Source organism: Rosa chinensis, chromosome 6 (genome assembly GCF_002994745.2).
Source record: "Rosa chinensis cultivar Old Blush chromosome 6, RchiOBHm-V2, whole genome shotgun sequence".
Taxonomy (NCBI): Eukaryota; Viridiplantae; Streptophyta; class Magnoliopsida; order Rosales; family Rosaceae; genus Rosa; species Rosa chinensis.
Window position 1 is genome coordinate 9976291 of NC_037093.1, and position 6696 is coordinate 9982986.

At 38.6% G+C, this 6696-nt stretch overlaps 1 long non-coding RNA gene across 1 annotated transcript; it reads right to left on the bottom strand.

Moving 5' to 3' along the window:
- Nucleotides 1-4577: 4577 nt before the first annotated feature.
- Nucleotides 4578-5061, bottom strand: LOC112169904. Its single transcript, XR_002924951.2, has 3 exons — nt 4922-5061; nt 4801-4827; nt 4578-4677 (listed from the first exon to the last, which is right to left on the bottom strand). It is a non-coding gene; the product is annotated as an uncharacterized LOC112169904 (long non-coding RNA).
- Between the last annotated feature and the right edge of the window lie 1635 nt (nt 5062-6696).

A 6696-nucleotide genomic window follows, 5' to 3' on the forward strand; every position in this document is an offset into this window, starting at 1 on the left:
AGCTTGAATCCCTTTAAATTTCAACCCATATTTCAATCCACAGCAGAAGTTCTAGCAGCTAGATTACTCTTCCCCGCTGTGTTTATATTGGTCATTTAGCACTTTTTATTTTGATTATGAAATTGATGATTTACTCTGAAGTTGGTTTGCATTAGAAAAATCCTATTATATTGAAAACTATGTTCAATAAGATTTTGCTGCTACTACATAGCAAACCCTTTTATTTTTGAAAGGGCCATATTTGATTAAGCTGATCACTTCTGTAAGTCTTTCTAAATAAAAACACTAAAATCCTAAACCTATAACTGTACATTCCGTAACATACTGTCCCAAAATAAAATCAAGCAGCAATGCCAGTGGACATGAACACAAAAGGCAGTACTTGGTTACTAAAAACAAAAAGAATTTCTCATTCAGTTAAGAAAGAGAAAAACAGATACTTCAAGAAGACAGTTCTCTTGCCCTTGAATCTTCCAAATACAACAATCAACACAGTTTCAGAGGCAATACTTGCTGTACATAATATAAAATGTCAGCAATCCTTTCACGTGCAGAGTGAACTCAATAGAAATATAAAAATTGCATTTCACATTAACCTGTAATCTCCACTGTAATTTCATGGCAGAAGGAAGTTTGTAGTTCTCCCAAGTTTAAAACCGAGTATAGATTTTTATAGTTGAATTTTTTTTTTCACATCATAAACAACTTCCTATACAATAATATCTCATAAGCTGTTTTTTGTAGCTATGACCAACGTCAACTCTATTTCAAACCCATAGATCAACCTCTAAATCCCAGATTAACTTGAATCCAATCATTAAGGAAATAATATTTCAAAACTGAAAACAAATCAACAACAGAAACCTTTTTATTTTAAGGTCAGATCTGAAAAAAGAAAACAACAATGAAATTCACACACAAACCATGAAAGGTAAATGCAGAGATATAACTAAATTAACAACGAAAATAAATAGAAAGTAACTAAACCTTGACTGAAGGGTTAATCAAATGAACTTTGAGTGTAGCTTAGAAGGACCTCCTTTATTTGGGCTGCACAATAAAGTAAATGGAAATGTCAGACAAAGAATTCAGGCTCTAGAAGAAAGCTGCACTCTACATACATAAAAAGGTAATAACACGACACATCTATATTGATCTGTGAGGTTTGGTTTTAATAATCTTGTAGGTCAAATATCAAGAATTCATCTTTTTAAAGAACAATGGTCCATAGTATCATCTTTTTACCTGTGATGCCCCGGAAATTCGTAATTATTTTCTGAGGAATTTCTGGAATCTAATTTATGGTTGTTAGACGGTTTCATGGCTCGTGGATGGAGCGGAAGTGTTTCGGACGAATTTCTATTCGGAAAGTATGACTTTAGGGGGGGTTCAAGGTTGACTTTGATACGTTGAGATTCTCCGAAAACTTCCTTCACGAAAGTTGTAGAGCGCGTCGATACGAGTTCGTGGACATGTGGAACGCGAGAATTGGAGTTCGTGTGAGGAAGTTATGGCCATTGGAAGGAATTTCCATTTTGGTATAAATAGAAGTTTCCCAAGTTGGAAACTTACTATTTTTCATTTGGTTTCCTTTTCTGGAAACCATTCCTTTCTCTCTCTTCTCTCTTGTTCGCACCTTCAGAATCGAAATTATCCGGCTGACCCGACCCGAACCCGGACGATCCGACCCGACTTTTCCGGCGAACTGCGGCTGTCTCCGGCGACGAAACTTTCCAGATCAGTTCGTCTCCTCCATCTGGTCGTCCCTGTGCTGTCCTCTAGCACCGATTCTCGGTGGTGGCGGCTGTAGAAGGCGGTGCAGGTTAGCGTTTTCGGACCCGGTCTGAAATCCTTGTTCCGACTTCGGCGAGGCTTCAAGTCTTCTTGGTTGAGCTTAGAGCAGCCTCGTTGATCGATCCTTGGTGGTTGTTTGGATCGATTCACGTGAAACTTCGATCAACTCGGATTGGATTACTGTTCACGGCTTGTGAGGTAGTTTTCGATCCCTTAAGCTTGTTTTCTGACTTCGAGCTAGTTATGAGAATTCACAAGCATGCTTAGATGAAGCTTTTTGATGTTGGGAGTTTTGTGAAATAATGAGTTTTTGGCCGGCGGCGGTGCGCCACTGTCTGTGGCGGCGTTCCAGCGGTGTTCCGGCCATTTAAGGAACTGTTTTTGGTATTATATATGTTCTACTCGTTGATACGAGCGTTTCGATATATAATATGCAAATTTTGGAGTTCGTATGGAATTGTTATGATTTTTGCAGTTTCATACCGATCGATTATTCTGTCCGTGAGGATTTGAGCGTCCGATCGACTTGTGGTTTGGTCACATCGATCGTGGACGTATTCCGGAGACTTTGGGAGGTCTCGGATGTGGTTTTGCCTCGATTGGCGCCACTTTGGGGATTTTAGTTCAAAATAGGGGTTTCGAACTTTAATCAAATGTGAATCGTTACTGATTTGAGATCATTGGTGATTAGGTGCTTCTAAAGGTGAATTGGACGAGTTGTTGGTGATAGTGTTAGTTCGGTTCTGTATAGAAGACACAGCGGGAATCTGAGGTGAATAATCTCACGAAGTTCATTCACGAACGGGTTGACCTTATTGTTTTGAGAGTTATTTAGTTAACTGCAAACTATAGTTGGTATTAGTGGCCTTCCTGAGTGAATGACCACTTATATATATATTTACGGGGAATATGTATATTCTTGTGGGTTGATGAGTGAATTGAAGCAATAGGTATTGATGGGTTTCATTCTATTGTTTGGGGGCTTGACTTTTCGGGAAACATTTTGTGGGAATTGGGAATTTCTATTGTTTTGAAAAGTGTCAAGATTTGGTGTGAGTTGCTTTGATGTGATTTGAATGTTTTGATCTAACGACCGGGGGTCGGAAGATCTGAGAGTCACAGGTTGTGATTTCTCCTTTTGGTTTGATTTAATGTTTTGATCTGATGACCGGGGAGGTCTGATGATTGGAGGTCACGGGGTGACATCTCCTTTTGTGTGAGTTGAGTAACTTTTGGGTCCTAAGTGACCATTTTGAAAGGTTTTGATCTGACGACCGGGGAGGTCTGAGGATTTGGGGTTGCTGGGAGTAACCTCAGGCATATATATCGGGACTTCACACCTTTGGCCGGGTTTGTGGATACGATCAGTTAGAGCTCTAGTCTGTTGTCATAGTACATCATGGGGGGTAGCGGGGAGCTATCTGATGCTCATGAGTACGTGTTTTTAAAAGGGAGTTTCGGGGATTCTTTCTTTTAAATGTCCTGGGAGGACTTGTTTATCATATTTAATTGTCAAAGTTTCAATTATTATGATTTTGTCACGGGGTGACTTGTGTTGATTTGAGAATGTGTTTTAAAAGGGAGTTTCGGGGATTCTTTCTTTTAAATGTCCTGGGAGGACTTGTTTATCATATTTAATTGTCAGAGTTTCAATTATTATGATTTTGTCACGGGGTGAATTATGTTGATTTGAGAATGTGTTTTAAAAGGGAGTTTCGGGGATTCTTTCTTTTAAATGTCCTGGGAGGACTTGTTTATCATATTTAATTGTCAGAGTTTCAATTTATATGATTTGGTCACGGTGTGACCTTTATTGTGATTTTTGGGGAATGCATATTGAATTGTCAGAGTTTTCAATTAATATGACTTGTCACGGGGTGACTTATATTCGTTTCTTTTGGGGGAAAGAATGTGCTGTTTTGGGAAAACAGAGTGTGTGATTCTTTTTACGAGTTGATGGGTTTCCTTGTTAGGCGAGTTGTGCATGTGTGGTTTTGAGTTACTCATACGGGCTTGCAAAAGATTACCGGGTTTGTTGTGTGACAACCCGGTGCACCATTCAAACGGTGTAGGGGTTAATCCTGCAGGTTAGGATAATCGAGGTTGAGGCAGCGAGCTAGCAGCTTTACGGAGGAAGCCACCTTTGTGACTTTACTTTTGATAAGGTCTTCCGTTGTATAACTACTCTGAGCAGCCTTTACGTTTTATTTTGTTGTTGACAATTTAATTCATAAGCTTGTGTAATATATAACTCTTTGGATGCGAGTGTATATTAACTTTGAGGGTTCAGGACATCAATATGTGTGTAAGTTTAAGGGAAAAAGATTTCAGGTATTTTGTATTGATGACGGGACGTTCACGCATATATAATTATGGGGTTATATATATCAATTTTCATGTGTGTAAAATCAGGGGCGTGACATTACCATTCTCAAATTTGATAGAATTCCAAATATCTGGTTGCTTGTCTTTTGACAAATCAATGCACTTAGCATAGCAACCACCTTCAATGTTTGACACATGATTGTCTCTGTAGCAGTGCTCATCATCTCCAATTAAGTATGTATTATGATCTGCAGATAGAGTTGTTTTCTCAGTTTCTATGACAGATGAGCCACAAGCATCCCTCTTTATGCATCTTACACTAAAATTCAATGAACCATTGTCTTATGCTACCCATATAGAGCACATCAACTGGATTCAGCTTATAAATCAATGAAATAAATCGAACAATAAAAGAAAAACAAAGAAAAAACTTACCACTCTATAAGTTTGGCAAAAATGAGCTCAAAGAGTGTAATCATAAAGTAGAGAATCCAATACGTAAGCCATTGGCGATCATCAGTTGGTGATTTGGTCTCTATAACCCGAATTGAGGCATACCTACACAACAACCCATAATCAGTTAACCAGATTACAGAGGATTTAACATGAACATAGAACAATGCATAAGAAAAAAAAAAGGATCAGAATTCAGAAAGCTATAATCTTTGAACCAAAACTTACAGTGGCTAAACCAAACTAACCACAGGCCTGCAAGAAACAAACCCCCAAATCAGATTACATAACCAAAAAAAAGAAGGAAAAGAAAAAAGGTTTTGGTAAAATGGGTAATAGCAGTTGATACCCAGCAAGAACATCGAAGTTTTTAAGGAGAACTTTGAGGAAACTTCCAGCACCAGATCCCATCTCCGGTTTTTGAATGTTGGTAACTGAGAACTGAAACTGAAGGGTTCTTTGCCTTCTTTTAGTGTTCCGAGATCCGAGAGAGAAAGAGAGAGCTTGCTAATGGAGGTGATGGCGCCGACAAGGGGGCAGAGGAGAGACAGAGATAATAGCGGGAGTGAGTGGAGGAGAGGGAAGCGGTGGTGGCTGTCGAAAGAGAGTGGGAGAGGAAGGAGGAGAGGGCTAGGGTTCGGGGAATGAGAAGAGAGAAAGTGAGTTGGAAAAATATTAAGTGTGGGGAATGAAAATTTTGTTCCCCGCGATCCTGAAATTTTTTAACTTAGTGTTTCCGCGTTTTTGAAAATTTTAGAATCAAAATATAGACATCGATCAACAGTAAAAAACGATGTCAGTTATATGCATATAAATCAGTTTTTGAGGAATCGATGTTAATGACATTGTTTTACATCACGTGTATTTCTCACCGATTTAATTGTCGTGATGTCTATGAGCATAATTCTAGTAGTATATATATAGGGTTCAATTCGCCCTAGTAGCGTAGAGAGTTTTTGTGACAGTAATCAAGGTGCTATTTCGCAGGAGGAATTTGGGCTATTCCATGTCTTTGAACTAATACTGATGGCCTAGCCATCGTAGTCACAAAGTAATATGCTCAGAATATCAATTGGAGTCATAATGTCGAAATTTTATTCATAAGCCAACAGAGTACATCATTGTTTCTTTGACCAAAAACAAATCTAATCCAAACGCTAGCTAATGCAAAACAATGATATTCGTTTAACTTATTTTGGTAACTCCAAAATAAATGTGACCAGATGAGTAGAGAGATGTGGGTAGAGCAATGCTTGCTTAAGTACCACTTATCTCAAAATGTTCATAGACATCATACTTACTTTGGATAAGCCTAGTTGAAGAAAAACTAAACCAATGACATTTACTATTGCCAATGCTCACAAGCAATGGATCATCACATTGATTCCAATGATTCATTACACAAATATTCCTACACAAGCTTCACATAACAATCATCACACTGATTCCAATAATTCATTACACAAATATTCCTACACAAGCTTCACATGGCAATCAACACAAAGATTCATCAATGCATATATATATTTCACGTAAATATATATATACGTAGTCATTCACTCAGGAATACCACTAATACCAACTATAATTATAGTTAACCTAATAACTCCAAGACAATAGGGTAATCTTGCTCATAACAAATATCGATCATGCTCATAACAAATATCGTGAGATTTACTCATCTCAGAATCCCGCTGCATCTTCAAACGTTAACCAAAGCAAGCACAATCACCGCAATCCGTTCAACAAGTCCAACAAGCACCTCACAAGCTTTGAATTTTTCCTCAATGTGAGTTGAACTAATTTCCATGTAAATCGATCCAAACAAACACCATAGATCGATCCAGAAGGCTCCCACAAACCTAAAGAAGGAAGCTTGAAGCCGTGCTGTCGCTGGAGCTGTGTTTTCAAACGAGGTTTGAATACCCCAAAGTTTGCCGCTTTGCTGCACCGTCACCTCCAGGAATCGCCGCTAGAGGACACCACAGAGAGGAGCGAACGGCGGAGACGAACAAGCTAGCCAAGTTTCACTGCCAGAGAATGGAGAGTTTCAGATTTCCGGAAATGGAAAGTGGGAAAAATGAAAATAGTAACTTTCCCGAAAGGGAAACCCCTATATATAGT